Consider the following 17,225-nt stretch of genomic DNA (forward strand, 5'->3'; position numbering starts at 1 on the left):
TATCTGGAAAAAATTGGAATTATAGGATTGTACATCCATCACACCAACCTCTGTGTGCGTGTGTGTGTGTGTGTGTGTGTGTGTGCGTGTGTGTGTGTGTGAGAGAGAGAGAGAGAGAGAGAGAGAGAGAGAACCTACGTTTCTGTTGTTTGTGTGTGAGTGTGTGTGCATGCACCTGTGTCTATGTGTACTCTTCACTCCCAAACAGAGCCCAGTCTGCCTCTGCACTTAAGAAGCACTGAACCTTCTGCTCCACCTGCTGGAAAAAACAGACCATTGCATGCTAATGCTTACCAAGGCTCCCAGATCACTGATGGATTAATACATTCCGAACTATTAGCTGGGCCTCCCAGTTTTGTATCATCTGCAAATTTGACTAATGTACTTTCTATGTCCTGGTCAAGGTCATTGATATAAATGAGGAAGAACAGTGGTCACAGCACCGATCCTTTTGGGACTCCACTTCCCACAGTTCCCTGCTCAGATAAGATCCCTTCTACTACTCTTTGTGTTCACTGGAGCCAGTTCCGAACCCACTCTGAAATACCTCCTCTAATTCCTACTGTCTTCATTTTGCCAACAAGTCTCTGTGGTACCTTATCAAATGCATTTTGGAAATCTAAGTATATAATATCATAAGACTTGTTATAATCAAAACACTTGGTAGCTTCTTCAAAGAGATGATGAATTCTGATTCTAAATTGTACTGTGGAAAAAAGGTTGCATCGAGAGAAGAAATGCATGTGATAAGCGCATTTCATTGAAATTGCATCCTATGCCTAAAAACATAGAACTGTTTCACACAATATACATGGAGATAAATTAAATTAACTAACTTGCAGGAACAAGAAGATAGCTCTATGTGAGCCAGCTTCCCTTTGATAGTTGGGCTGTGCGTTGTTATATGTAAAATGTTTAAAATGAAACATGAAATGTAGAGAAAACCATTTTAATATATGAGACAATTTATGTACATGTAGGCATATATGTATATGTATGTATAGTTCTTTTCTTTTGACAGACGTGTGGACAGAAGGCCCAGTGAAAAGTTTCGAGTGTGCAGCTGCCATTTCACTGTAGGATTTGAGAGGGGTCCAATATGGTTCTCCAGACATGGTGACAAGCCTTTGGGCATCCCAGCATGTGTGACTGCTGGTCCTGTGCACACCGAGGAGAGTGAATCAACATCACTTCATGAAGAGCAGGCTGGCACATCAGCTCAGAGTTCCCTCGCCATTGAAGGCCATAGGTGCATGTCAACAGAGAGTTGTGGAGAGCTGAAGTGGAAAAATGTCAACATTTCAGGTACTCTACTACAACCGTAAATGAGAAGGTCCTTAGAATGGAAACTGGCCTCCCAGACTGAACCATCTTCAACTTAGTAGTTGGATATGTGAACAGATTTGAGGAGTCCATTGTTTATTATGTTGGATGGAAAGTAGAATCCTTGTCACTTGAAGACCTGTGCTTCCAGACTCTCGTGGAGCTCTGTCAAAATTACACCAAATTGCTCTTTCAGTGTAGCTCCAATGCTATGACAAATACAGTATTCACATTCATCTATGTGCTTCACGAGTTGCTGTACAATGATGTCATGACCACTATGCCAAGTAGGGAGAAGAACCAAGCAAGCTTGCCATAGTCATTCCAGAAGTTTTGCAATTGCAGAATGGTCATAGATTGCACTGGCATTGAAATAGCTACTCCAGCCTCCATGGAGCTTCAAAAACTAACCTACTCCTCATACAGAGAAATGAATTCATTTAAAATTCTGTTAGGGGTTGGGTTCAATATAGCAACCTGTTAGCAACTTACTTTTTTAAATCATGTATCGGCTTCAAAATTCACAGTTGAGATATTAATATTGTAATTTTTGTTGTAGAACAAAACGTGAAACTCTCTCAAGCTTATGTTAACCACAGACCTTATTTTCTGCAGAAATTGAAATCCCGACGAGAAAAAAATCATTGGAAATCTGCCGAGGGAACCCATGGTGGAAGAAACACCTGGGTTGGCCGACGAAAAGACGTCATCACTGTAACACTCTATTTGGCATGCAGGACTGCTCAGAACAAGCTTCCAGAAATAGAAAGTGGAGAGAAGACTGGGGGGGGGGGGGAGCACAAGCAAGCTGCTGATTGTGCAATGAGAAGCTGTAAGTTATCGATGTTTGGAATGAAAATCAAATTTTCACCCTAATCTTTGCATTGTTATTTTTATGATCTGAGACCTTTGGCAATTTTTAAAAACCGATTTTCACCAATCTCTTAGTATTAAAAATAAACACTGATAAATTGTATTTTATTTTATTTTTTAAATAAAATGGAAAACAATCATGGTCATAAGCAATCTCAAAGTTACAATTATGTAGGTGTGTTCTCCTCTCTCTCTCTCTCTCTCTCTCTGAAACCTCCTGATGACATTTTTGGGTGACTGCAGAAATGGAGCGGACAGATTTTTGGGCTAAATTAAATAACCCTCGATTCTTAGTGTGACTGATATTTGAGTTATTCTAAGTGTGTCTTTTCCTTCTCTCTCTCTCTCTCTCTCTCTCTCTCTCTCTCTCACACACTTTTCTGAAGGAAATAGCAGGACAGGGTATAAAAAATGGAGAGTGAATAAGAAAAAGGGAGAGGGACACAACCCAAACATTAATCACTCAGAGAAGAAAAGGAAGCCTGTTGCTTCCTCTCCATTTCTGTAGAAAAATCATCCAAAATGAGACAGAATGACAGTGAAAACCGCATTTGCTCTGTGGGCTCTGTGGGTTGCTGACTGCTTGAATGTGTGAGTCGATTGCAATGGATCTAACAGGCAGCAGAAAATCTCCAGTCTTCCTGACTTACACACTGAAATCAATACATTTTCCACCATAGACAGTCTCCCTACTGAGGATTACCAAGAAATAAATAACCCAGACAACAATAATATAACATTTCATAGCCTGTTTAAAAGTGAAAAGAGAAAACCTGTCTGAAAAAGTTGACAGCTAATTCTATAACTCACGCACTCAGCATCTGGGTAACAGTCAGTGGGGTCACTGGGTGCCAATCACACGGGTCCCTGAGTGACAATTTGCTCTGAGACTAATTAAACTCAGCTTACCGAATAACGATCTTCCTTTTACTGGGTAAATAGCCAGCTGAAATCCTGCAACAATCCCTGACATCAGAATGATAAAAAAAAAAAAAAAAAAAACACAAGGCCTGGATCAATACTTTTTATTACTTCCACAGGGCAGCCCTCTATAGAGTGCAGCTGCATTCCGGTGTTATCAGTCATGCAAAGGAAGTTTCTGTGTAGTGAGCATTAATTTACCTGACCAGGAATTGTTATTGACAATTTAGAGCAGTTGAATATTGGGGAACTGCAAGTCAAATGACAGGACTAACTTTCTGACAGGGTAACACGAAAATGTGGCATTGTATTTACTGGTTGAACACAACTTGCTTTTTAAAAAAAATTGAAGCAACTCCCAAATGCTTCACTTTTTTGTTATGAACACACATTTAGGATCAAAGATGTTATTTTTAATCCTGGTTTTAATGAGTGAACATGTACCAGGGCTTATATGAGGTAACATGTCAGGAGGTTTTCCAACATTGTATTTTTTGTTGTCATTGCTGCTGCCAGGTAGCAAGTAAATTATTTCTGAGGTGTCCATTTTCATAGGATGCTGATTTTTTTTTCATGGTATTATTTTAAATTCTACGGTTGGTTTCACTGACAGTTGAGAGAATATAGCCAGGATGCTATTGCAGTGTTGTAGGCAGTTATTTTTGCTCAATGTCTGCTGTAGCTTGGATGCAAGTTCTTCAGCTACCCCCTCTGGTGTGCACCTGAACTGGTGCTCGCACTCCATTCAGCCAGAGTACACTTAAGGTAATGATTATGATAGGGACTTGGGGGGTATGGAGGAGGTACAGAGGAGTTTGGGAGGCTAAATATAATCATACCAATTAGAGATAACAAATAAAGGACTTTTATAGCACAGCTTTATTAAAGGCGCTTTAGTGCAACTGGGTGTAGGCGAAGTGGAGAGGAAATAAGCTATATTTTTTTCTGCCAAAAACCAAATGAGTTATACCGTTGAATAAATAGTAGAATGTAATGACATAGTAGGGATTACAGAGATATGACTTGGTGCAGGAGATGGGGATGAGTAGACTATAGTGGGGTGAAAACAGATGCTGCAAAACAGTCACTGTGTAGGAAGGCTTGGAAAGAGAAAGTACAAAGTAATACAAAAATTACAATTAAGGCAGCAGGTCCCATTGGTAACTACATACTTGAAGAACTAGGGGAGGTTTATTTTTTAACACACTGACAGATATTTTATGCAATCTTCCATTATCCTGTTCAAAACGAACACACAAACAAACAAAAAAGGCAAGTGACTTGAGGCAAAATAAGGCAAGGGGGACTGTGCTGGTCCAGGAACCCACAGGCATGTTAGTTTCGAGGGAAATGCATAGTCAACACAGATATGCTGACATTGACACATTGAAGCAGCTAAACCAGGTTGTTCCCATACATAGTTGCATTTGGAAATGAATTTTTTATGACAGAAAACTGGAGGCGGAGGTATAGCAAGATGATATGGGCTGTACTTTGATAATCCAATAATAAGAAACCCCAAGCACTTAAAAAGGTCATTTCTACCTGGTTTGCTCTACTCTTAAATAAAGCCTTATAGCTTTGTGGCAACATACAACAGAGACATGAATTATGGCATTATCTGAAGGCCTCTATCAAGAAGTGTTCTATCCAGACTATGTATGAAATGTGTGCGTAATTTATATATACACATAAATCGCAACTGTGCTATTTATTTTACAAAATCCACATCAGCTAGTGGTAAAACTATTGTACACAGTTCATTCCCAACATGTTTCCCATCGCTGGAAAAAAATAAAAAAAAAGATAACTAAAGGCAGTTAAATTCAGCAAATGTTTTTTCAAGATCCCCCAAAACCTCTCAAAATGGCACATTTTGAATAATGTTTTGAACAAGTTATTTACACCGCAAAAGAAGTTTTCTTCACTCAGATAAAAGAGAAAAATATTTTTTAACATGCTTTTGAGTGTCAATATATTACAAGAATTACCATTATGTTGAATGTTGAAATACACGTTAGCTTGTAGGAATTATGACATAAAACTAATATTTGAGGTTCAATCTGTGGCAGCCGCAGTGGCCACTTGTGATGTCAGCTGCAAGTGCATTATTCAAATCCTGAATGTTCCATCACCATCAGTGTTAATCAATGGTAAGTATTCCAAAAATATATATTTGTGGTATCTAAGTGAAGCTACAAGCCAAACTTGGCAAGTCTTGCTAAAAATGTGAGTAGTATATAGAAAATTGATGTGGTATAATAAAAAATTCTGAGAACACAAATTGACTTTTTTAGTAAACTTCCATGCCTACCAGCCGACATATCCCTCTGCCTAGAGCACCCTCTTCGAGCAAGACTCCGCTTTCCAAATCTGAAAACAAAGCCTCTAATTCAGATTTGCTGTTTCAAGATCTTCAGTTACTTCTGTCATGGTGCAAAACCTTTTTCTCTGATCTGCCATGATTCTAAATATATTTTATAGAACAATACTAAGTTGTTTTGAGAACTAGCTCACTTCAGTCTGTGTGCACTCTCTGCCTGTCAGCACAATCTACATCATGCGCAGGGAGGGGAAGGCAGATATGCACTTGTGATTACTTGTGAATGGCGGGACCTATAGACACCTGTGAGGACTTATTTTAAGGTTACAGTTTTGTCTAATTCATCCTTTAACTTTATTGATTTAAATATGAACCTATCCCTAGTCTGCTGACCAAAGGAAACACCAAGGACTGCTGCACAAGTGTACACTGGTTGGATTGAGTTGAGAAGACCACTGGCAAACCTGATTGGCAAATCATGTAGTAACAACAGAGACCCTTGGGGTGTTCAAGTCCAGCCTTGATATAGTGCTGGTTGATCTCTAGACTAGAATTAATATGAGTACAGTTGGGCTTAATGGCTTGATCTGGTCAATATATATTATTATATCCATGTTGGTGTTGAAGGGCACTGCAGTGGGTAGCACTACCTCACATCAAGAAGGTTGTGGGTTCCAATCTTGGCTTGGGGTCTTTCTGTGTGGAGTTTGTATGTACTCCCTGTGTCCACATGGGTTTCCTCTAGGTACTCTGATTTCCTCCCACAGTCCAAAGACATGCAGGTAGGCTAATTGGAGACTCTTAATTGCCCATAGGTATGAGTGTGTAAGTGAATGGTGAGTGTGCCCTGACATAGATTGGCGGCCTCTCCAGGGTGTATTCCTGCCTCTCATCCAATGCATGCTAGGATAGGCTCCAGCACCCCCCACAACCCTGCTCAAGATTAGCGGGTATAGATAATGGATGGATGTTGGTGCTGACACACAAGTAGGGTTATAATAGCTCCAAGTTACACTGAATTCCACAGACTTATTGCAGTACATAATATGGCAGAACTCATTTTGTGAGAGTGATATGCATTGTCCAGGCACTTCCAGTTCACATACTGAATCACATTCAATCTCTTTTCAGGGGCAACGCTGACACTGGAATGCAGAGGGGAGACTGACACCCTAGGGACATGCAGGCATGATGGCACAGATGATCAGTTCTTGTGAGTGTGTCTAACCAAACCACTGCATTTAATAATTCCGTGTTTAGACTTAAATAATGCAAATCCTACATTTTTGAATGTTGAGACATTGACCTTCAATCTGCATATAATACCGGGGAACTATTGAAGAGAGAATTAAGTTTTTGTATCTCTAAATGTTTTCTTTTTTACTACCCCCATTACTGTGGTCATCAAGTTGATGGATGTGTGCGTCTGTGTGTGTGTGTGTGTGTGTGTGTGTGTGTGTGTGTGTGTGGACATGCACGTGTGTGTACGTGCATACATGTGTGTTTGTGTGTAAGAGTGGTAGGTACGCAGGTGGAAAGTACATTCATATGGGAGTGTTCATAGGACGCTGCAGGAGCAGGACCCAGGTGAGCTGTCGGGAGGAGAAGGAATTGAGCAGCCGTTGAGCGCTTGAGCAGCGGGTTAATGACCGGGAACGTGTGGGGTTCTGCCGTTCAGTCATACCAACCTCTGCTGTTTTCACCTTTCTGCGAGGGAACCTCTGCCTCTCTCCTCGCTCCATTCTGCCTCATTAGTCTTTCATTAAGCAAGCGGTTAACGAGCTGGCACTTAGAACGAACCGGTCTCCAAACATGCTGCCTGTAATCCCCAGGCCCGGCCGACAGAAGGCCTGTCTGACTGGTAATGACCTCGTTAATTAGCCCTCTGTCCCCACACCTTCACCCTGTCTCTCTCAACCGAACCAGGAACGACTGGCCGACCAGAGGACTGAGAAGACTTTATAGAAGGAGCTGACCTGTGGGTGATACTTGTGCACTCCTATTCAAAAATAATGTGGCTCCTCTGTAGTTCAAATAACCAATTTATCATATCAGCATAAGATACATCATGTTTTTACATCGTGCACCTGCCCTCCCAGCGGATGTACCACATTTGCTTAGGTTTATTAATCAGCATTTGAGCGAATAGATTACAGAGCTTTACAGATAATAATTTGATTATTTTTATAAAACATAATCAATCATGCCTTCCTGAGTGTATAGATTACAGAACAGCATCACCAAATATCATTGGCATTCCACAGAAATGATGCTCCCCACAGTTATATATAGGTATATAATCTTTGCTGTGCCGGTGCATAGCATCGCTCATAACACACCTGTCGCTCATCAAAATCGTATCAGCAGTTATAATAATTATGTCACATTTTAAAGTTTTTTAAAATCTAAGTGTCTTTCCTTTCACTTCTACTATTGATCTGAATCACATACACACAAGCACACATACAAATATGTATAATGTATGTGGTGGTTTCAATATAATTGCACACTCCAAAAGGAAATTCACTGGTTTTACTTCCTAGTTTCACTGTCTTCTGGTGAACTTCTGACTCTTGGAAAGTCCCTGTGCGTGCTGTCTGAAGACGGGCAGCAGTTCGGAGCGTACTAAATATTTCTTCATATAATCGTCTGTGCTGCCCAAATTGATCTGGCAGCCTGCCACCTGGGCCTTGGCAGGCTGACTCGTTTGCTGGCCTTGATACCCCGCCTCCTTAATTTGATTGACAGAGGGAGTCTCATCTATCCTTTTTGTTGTTTTCCCCCCTCCATCTTAGAATTACCGTCAGTGGGGGCTTTCAGTCAATAAATAACACCCATTTTCATTATGGTGAGTGGATTAAATGTGACAGGGAGACATCTCCCTGCTCCCAGATCTTCTTAATTCTATGACAGGGAAAAACATCAGCATGACTGAAGGAGTTTGTACATTTTTGGGGACCTCGGAGGAAATGTCAATGACAGGTCTTACAAACCAACGTTCACCTGCTACAGCTCATTTCTGATCTCCATGATAGACAAATTCATTGTGGACTGAGATTATGAGACTTTGGGGCTAGGATTCCCCCTGGATTTCCATCTGGACTGTACATTTATTAGTGCCTGTGTCTCAGAGAAATCCAAAATGCTTGAAGTGAAGCGATGTTTTCTTGTCTGCCATATTTAAAAAAAACATTATGCATGTTTCAGGTTGTATATGAGGGGTTTGAAAGCTACTCTGCAATCTATGCCCATTCAACCACACAACTTTGGTTCTGGACACTTAAGAGGGCATCCATCTAAATACACTTGGTTTATCGAATGCAATTGATCGAATGCTTACCTGCATTAATTGCATACTCCTGTTTCCTTAGTCACCTTGGTCGTGCCAAGGTGATGTGTACCCATTTGATGATGACAGACCAGCTGGTAGGCTACTGCATGTGCACTGGTTTGCTTTGATGTTACCAGGGGAACTGGCTAAGAGTTTCAGTGGACAGATGACATAAACCAAACCAGATATGTACTCTGTTTAACAACAAACATCAACTGTTCTACTACTGACATCAACTGTTCTACTACTGACACTACTGAGAATAACAAGAATTCTTTTTTTCAATGAGCCAGTCATTTTTATGTGGCTCCAGATTAGGTATGTTATAATTAATAATGACAATTCAAATACAAATGTTGACATTAGAATTCATGAATTCTTCATAAATAAAATGATTTATTCCCTTCTTTATACAAGACTATGCATCATTTTTACCTGGAGTCTTAATTGTCTTACCCATATTCAATTTTACAGTACTTTTGAAAAATCTTTTTTCAGTATGAGTGCAATATTGTATACATTATTCCTGCAATACATTTTCTCTGTAAAGCTCTGTCTGGCTTACAGGAAGTATATTCTCCTATAGTCCTTTGTTTGCTTCTTGTCTGCAGCAATACAAAACCACACATTTGAGTCTTGGTAAATGAAGAAATGAGGAACAGAAAACAATGGGTGATGCTCCATCTTAATTTAACAAACTACTGAAGTCATTACTGAATGTGAATGGCTTAATATGTCCAGCACACCTATGCATTCAGGCTCTCTGCACTCTCTACAAAGAGAGCAACAATAGAACACCCATTCAGATCTATCTCTGCTGGCTTGATGAGAGTGGTAACGTGTTTTTTCTTTAGATTTAGAATTTTCTGATACAATATCAAGAAATGTTAATGTATATACAGTGCAGTCCGTATTTGGACAGTGACACAGTTTTTATTGTTTTGGCTCTGTACTTTGAAAAATTGGATTTAAAATAAAACAATGCACATGAGCATAATGCTTTAATTTAAGGGTTTTTACAGCCATTTCCAGTGGTCCATGTAGGAATTACAGCCCTTTTTATGCATAGTCCCCCCATTTTAGGGAACCAATAGTAATTGGACAAATTAACATAATCTTAAATCAAGTCCTATTTAGCATTTGGTTGTAAATCCTTCGCATTCAATGACTGCCTAAAGTCTGTGACCCCTAGAATTCACCATATGCTGGGTATCTTCCCTGGTGACACTCTGTCAGACCTGTATTGCAACCATCTTCAGTTCCTGATTGTTTCAAGGGATTCTTGCCTTCAGACTTGCTTCACCAAGTGAAACATATGTCCAGCTAGATTGAGGTTAGGAGGTTGACTTAGCCAGTGAAGAGCATTCCACTTTTTGGCCCTAAAAAACTAATTGGGTGCTTTAGCAGTGTGTTTTGGGTCATTGTCCTGCTGCAAAGTGAAGAGCTGTCCAATGAGTTTTGAGGCATTTGTTTGAATCTGAGCAGATAAGATGTCTGTACACTTCAGAATTCCTCCTGCTGCTACAATCAGCAGTCACATCATCAATAAAGACAAGTAAGCCAGTTCCAGTGGCAGCCATAGGCCCTGTTCAGACCTGGCATTAAAATGCGTCTTGGGTGATCCGATCACAAGTGGACAGCCCTAACTACAGGTGTTAATGCACCCAAGACGTATTGAGGACGCATTGAGATCCGATCACTCAGAGCACATTCGGAGGTGGTCTGGGTCGCATATGGCCACATTCTTTTAGCAGTGTGTACACGAATGCGTCCTGGGCCACATCAAAGGACCGCCTAGTCAACTGACGTCCTCTGCGTAAGCGGACGTACTCATTCGCGCGCCAATGGCGTCACATTAAAGTGCGAAACAACAAGAAGAAGCCACAACAACGTCAAACACCTTGGGCGATTTGGTTTGCCTGGAACACGCCAAGGAGTAGACCCAGTCTGTTTGTTTTTTAATTTTGCCTGCGTGCCAAGGTCTTTGCAAACTTCTTCTTCTTCTAATTTCTGGCAGACTAGGCACAGGTAGTGCATTGCTGCCTCCTGCTGCTTAAAAACAACAACGCATTTGGTCTTTGCAAATGAAAATGATGTACATGTGTATTAGCATATTGAGCGGGGAAATGAGATCCGATCACAAGTGGTCACTCGAGACGCATGTGGAGATGTATTCTGATGCCAGGTGTGAACTGACATCCGTCTCGACTGAATCTAGACACAATCTGGATATATCTGGATACAAAGTACAGGTGTGAACAGGGCCATACATGGCCAAATTATAACACTATCTGTATGTTGCTTTGGATAAAAGCATCTGCTAAATAAATGTAATGTAATGTACCTGTATCACAGATGAGAGGGGTTGCTTTGCACCATGAGCAGTATCCATACTTCCTTCTTTCCACCACTTTGTCACAGATGAATATTCACCTCATCAGACCAGCATCCATAATGCAACTTTCTGCAACTATCCTATTCTCCTTCCCCCTATTTTGCTTGGAGTGAAACATTGCATCCTTTGATGATCTGTAAGTCATATTTTTTTAATAATGGTTGAACTGATTAATGAAAGGCCTTATCCGAAATTCTCACAAAGGATGACTTTATAATTAGTATTTCTGTCAAAGGCAGACAGATAGAATAACAACACTGACATGCCTTCTCTTCTAATACACGTCTCAGGGTGACTTGGGGGCGGGGACTGAAGTGAGACGGACATTTGTATTGGTCAGGAAAGGGAGGGCAGGGCGTCGGCAGCCTGCCGAGGCAGGTGAGTGATTGAGCAGCTGAAGACCAGTCCTTATCTGACAGCAAGTCATCTACACACATTTCTCTTTAATTCTGAAAATAAGTAGAGCCTTAATGTGATTGATGTCACATTGTGCAGTGGCAAAGGTTGAAATTTAATTAACTTTAGACGCGAGGTCTGGAAGCTCACCTTTAATTTATCATTGCAAACATGCTTTTGAGGATGATCCCTGCCGTTGACGACACAATAACTTTGCAAGATCTTGGTCTACAGCTTCAGTGAACTTGAACTGACTCACAGAAGGGACAGGACAACTGCAAAATCAAAAGGTGTGCTAGTGCAAAAGGGAATGAGTTTCTCACACAAAGGGAGGACTACTTTTGGAGTTCAGAGCTTTCAGGTTGTTTAGCCTCAAACACATTCGCACTACATTTAAATTTCTTCAAAGAAGCTCTTTTTTTTCTCCAAAGGAGGCAGCAATGTGAGAGTAATGCTGAAATTGTAGTTGGCCGTCTGGAATAGGGATAGGGAGCATTATTTTGCTGGAGTGCTTATAGATTTTATACTTTGAAGTGAGAAAATTCATTTCCATTTTTTGCATTGCCATGGAAACAATTTGATCCCGCAAAACAGGGGTTAAGTAGCATAAATGTGCTGAGTGTATCAGTGAGTCTCTTTCCCTTACTGTCTCATGTGGATTGACGGCACACTCTGGTGAGTGTGCAAAGGTGTCTTTTAGGTGTATGTATGAGGCTTTTCACATGTATTGTATGTTTGTTTTTTTTTAGGTTGGGGTTGGGCATTTCAAGTGAAATTCAATTTTTGAACTGAAATGTACTACATAGATGAATTAATTGAATTTCAATTCACTTTGTGAACTGACTGAATTGAAATGGATTTGACCTTAACCTGGATGTGTGGATGATGATGTCATTAAGATAGGGGTTCTCGAACTCATGTTTTTGTTCCAACCAACCTGCAAAGTTTGAATTGTAGCGAGCTATTGCTTCTGCTTAACCAGGCACCAAATGACTGTTAATGTCTGTGGAAGGATTTACTCTCTTTTGACACACTGTCTGTCCATGCATGCAATGGCGTATAAAAAGTTTTGGTTTGTGTATGCAGGGTCCCATTAGCTATACTGAGGGACTGCTTGGCCAGTATTCATCAGAGAAACTTGTAGGCGGGCTCATCTTATTTCAGAGAATCTATGCAAACCGGAGATATTGACATTCCTATGTACACAATACTTTTGGGGTGTATCCAACAGCGAAACAGACAACAATGATAATTCCTCTGAAGAACTGCTGAGTAAACAATGGACATTCTATCAATGTTTCTCTGAGTTAGCATGCTTTCGGGACTAAAAATTACAATGGACATTGTTCGCTGGATTCTTGCCTTGATAAAGATACCAATTTAAGGGATTAAATGATATATTTACAGATGAGTGAGATACAAACTGATGAAAGTGTCATACCCTGGTCACAGAAACAAAATCAATGAACCAAAGTAGGGCATGACAGCAATGCTCCACCTGGGAAACAAATCTACCTTCTTGGGGCCACAACCTCCCTAATCAATACACTACACAGTATGTACTAGTATGCAAGACGGGAAAAGGCTCTGCTTATAAATGATATAGCCTACATTCACTTTTGCCACAGTTCTTTTCATTTTGTGGTGTCTCAGATCTATCTCAGATGTATCTTGCGAGACATCACTGCAGCATGCCTCTTTTTAACCATTCTCGACGCCTCAGATGTTCTGCTGATGCGGAATTTGAGGGGAGCCCAGCATGGTGCTGTTCAAAAGCCCTCATCCATGACATCTTTGTCATCTTGCAAAAGTTTCTATAGCAAATTTAACAGTATAAACCATGGCTTCCAGAACACAGAACACCGAATCATCCTTCAAACAAATGTGCTAAATAGTCTTAAATGACCCCACAGAGATTCTCGGGAAGCTCTCTGTGGGTGCAGCAAGGAACACACACGAGCGGAACGAGAGCAGATGAGATACACAACTCGGGACTTTTTCCCGGGTTGTCCAAAATCATTAGGGATCACTCCAGGCATCCTGTGAATTAAAGTGCAATTAGCACAAAGAAAGAAAGAAAGAAAGAAAGAAACATGCTGTGCTCATGAGACAGAGAGCACAATGCAAGGAAATCTGCAGTGTCATTTATTTGGTTGGCACTGTTTTGCAGCCAGCAGTAGAAAAGATCAGTATCCTTACAGCTCTGTTCTGTAGGTTACATTGCAAAAGCAAATTTAATGCCTGGGATTGCTTGATAACACTGAATGATTTTACCTCTAATTTACCTCAAAGCAGGATTAGTCATGGGTGGAGAGCGGGGAACAATAACATGGGCGCTGTTGTAATAAGCACCACCAGACTGTAGGGTCATAGATCACTGACCCTTCCTGCGTGATGGCTGTGTGTTTGTATGTGATTTCCTCTCGGTTCTCCCCACCTGACACATGGCTCACACTTCAGGAGCTAATGGCGGCCTCGTGCTGCTAGCGAGAAGCGGTGACAGAGCAGCCATGGAACGCGCGCAGGACAGACGCATGTCACAGACCTGACATTCAGGTCATCCCAGCATGAGTCCATCAGTACAGAGGAAATATTCTTTTATCACAAGAAAAAAAAAGAATGCACTGATCCTGGGGTCAGTGTGGCCAGGTGCTAGAGGGACGTGTCAGTACAGATGTCATATTTTGAACAGAAATGCATCTCTGGCAATGTGAAATTTGATGTTTTGTTTCAAAGGTGTAACGGGGACTTAACCTAAAAATATACACCCTATGGAAAAGGATTAAGATAAAATATTTCCATTCCTTTGAAGCCAGTGCGCTTCTTATAGGTCCTCTCCTGATGGAAAGTGTGGTGAGAAAGCACCATCTTGTGGCTGTGCGACATACTTGCTCTTCTGTATAAAAAAGAAAGGCTGTAGAAACCTATTATTTGGCAATATTCTCCCTACAGATGTGTGATCAATGGACGTCAGTCAGTAGGACATGTACTCCAAGCACTATATTGTCTTGAGGATGATGTCTTTTGAATTCCAAACTGTCTTACTTGCTATCAAGATGAGATACATTTATTTTTATTCTACAAACTATGTTTAATTTGGGAGAGAACAAGTTTCACTGGGAGGAATGTCTCAGAACATCACACAACAACATTACTGAGAGCACTTCACAAATGTGTGAAATTAAAGTATATGATAAATTATTTTTTAGTATTAGCAACATATCATTGCAGCAGTATGTGCAGTGAGCTTGTTGTTCTATACAAACATGTTGATGTAACAAAAACCAGTAAGCATTTTGGTAGTCCAGGACAAGGATTGCAGAACCCTGACCTATCACTGATCTAAACCAACAATGACCTAAACTATCATTACCCTAAACTAACAATGACCTGAACCATCACTGACCTAAACTAACCCTGACCTAAACTATCACTTTTTATTCCTGTGGTTTTTAATGTGGTTTCACTTTGTAGCTGTAGAGCGGTGTGTTAGTGACCCAGACACAAGTGCTTGTTTGCTGATGCATCAGATGCTTGTGGTGGGTATTGTATTTAGGCAGCAACAGTGCATTCGAGATGAATTTCCCTCTGGGGACAATTGAGTACATTTTCATCTCAATCTCGGTGTTTGGTTATGTGTATCCTATTGTATTAAAAAGAGACAAATTATGATTTTGATATATTTCAACTGTATTCCACATTAAAAGGTCTCCTGAAGTTGTCCTATAGCGTTTAACTGGACATACGGGACTGATATTTGCTCAGTCAGCTTTGTAGCAGCTGGAGTAATTGAATACAGCATGAGTAGATCCCAGACCCCAGTGTGATTTATGGTTCTATCTCTCGGTTCTCTGAATACCTTCATTCCACTGGACTGAGGCAAACCTTTCAACTACACCAAGTCTATTTATCTCTGTCAATTAGCCATAGCCACTCCAACCTCCCAAGGAGTGAGACATCTGAATCCCCACACGGTGTTTGGCAGGATCCAGTTATCAAATCAAATCAAATCAATTTTTTTGTATAGTTACTCTATTCAAAAGTGACACTGGCACCCCTCCCTCCTGTCCAGGACCTCCAACCTGTTGTTCCCACTTTCCCTATCTCTCAGGTCCCTCCTGGACACACAAACAGCAACCTCAGCCAACCCTGTGCCTCCGACACCCACCTCAGTAAAGCTGAGCTAACAATACCTGTGCCTGATCTGTCAATTACCTTCAGCCGTTCCCTCTCACCACCCCCTCCAGCAGTCCCTCTCCTGAAACAGGTCATCTTATCAATTAGCCTGCACATCCACCTCCATCCCCTTCCCCCTTTCTGACCCCCCCCCCCCCCCACTCAACCCACTGTGCATCCCTTCCCCTTCAGTCCTGCTTGGGGTTTGGGGGGAATGGAGCCTTTGAAATGCCCAAAATAATAAAAAAAACACTATTGCTTGTGTGAGTCGTTCAGAGGCTTTGTGTACAGTTTTAGCTGCTTCTATGATGATATAGCCTCTTATATTATTCAATTTTCATTACTTTCATTTTCAAACTTTTTAACAAGCTAAGGCAGCTAAGCTAAAGCATGTTATCAGTTCAAGAACAATACTTGCATCCCTCTGCTAACCTTTTCTTTCCATCTAAAGTCTATTTCTGTTATCTTCAATTGCCCACAACATGTTTACAGCTTCCTAATTAATCTGTTGCTGCATTTTATAACTATAATGGTGATTCGCACATCATGTCAGTGTGAACCTTCTAAATTATGTGCAAATACACAATCCACAGTTGTACTACAGTATTTGTTATAAAAAGTCCTCTTTCTCCATATGTGTGACTTACATGACTCCTTAGCCACTTTACCATATTAGCAAATTTTGCAAGTTATATCATTATGGATATGGTTGCACACACAGCCTCTGACTAACTTATTATCACAGAAATGGCAGCCCTGTGAAGACTAATCACATCAGAAATATAAATATACTTTAGAGAGCTGTCATTTTGAGGACAAAAATAATTTCTTCACCTAAAATGAATAACAAAACAAATTTTTATGGATAACTATTTCTTTGACCCATACCCATTTTTGACCAGGGAGGTCAGTTAATTCCCATCCAGAGTAGAGTTTCTAATGGAAGCAGTGGAGCAGGACTGGGCATGTCATGTCATGCATCGGTTCTCTCTCCCCGCTCCGTGACACCACAGCATGTCAACTCTGACCCGTCACGTCCTCGCCACCCCCCCACACCACCCCCCCTCCCCTTAGATGGCACTTTTCTACGTCAGTTGAACTATCCTGGAACATTACCTGACAACAGACTAATCTGTTCATCATTAAAGCTGCTTACAGCCCTTATCTCATCAGCTGCTCTTTGTGTGCCTTGGGCCAAATGAAGAAGTCACCCTCCTCTTCACCCACCATCTCCCAGAACATTCCACCATCTTTACCTGTCTGTCCTTTTCAGGCTGTCCTCTTCCCAACTCTTGCCTCGTCCTTACCTACTCAGGGAATTTCTGGTGCAGCTGCCTCTGGCCATTAGATGGCCAAAAAAATGGAGGGATTACACAATCTAAAAACACATTGTAACACTTTATATGTGTGGTTACAGATGCAAAAAATCTAACCACTGTATTATGGAAACTTCCAGAGAGACAGGCCTGGACACCCAAAGAGATTTC

Source organism: Anguilla rostrata, chromosome 2, assembly GCF_018555375.3.
Source record: "Anguilla rostrata isolate EN2019 chromosome 2, ASM1855537v3, whole genome shotgun sequence".
Taxonomy (NCBI): domain Eukaryota; kingdom Metazoa; phylum Chordata; class Actinopteri; order Anguilliformes; family Anguillidae; genus Anguilla; species Anguilla rostrata.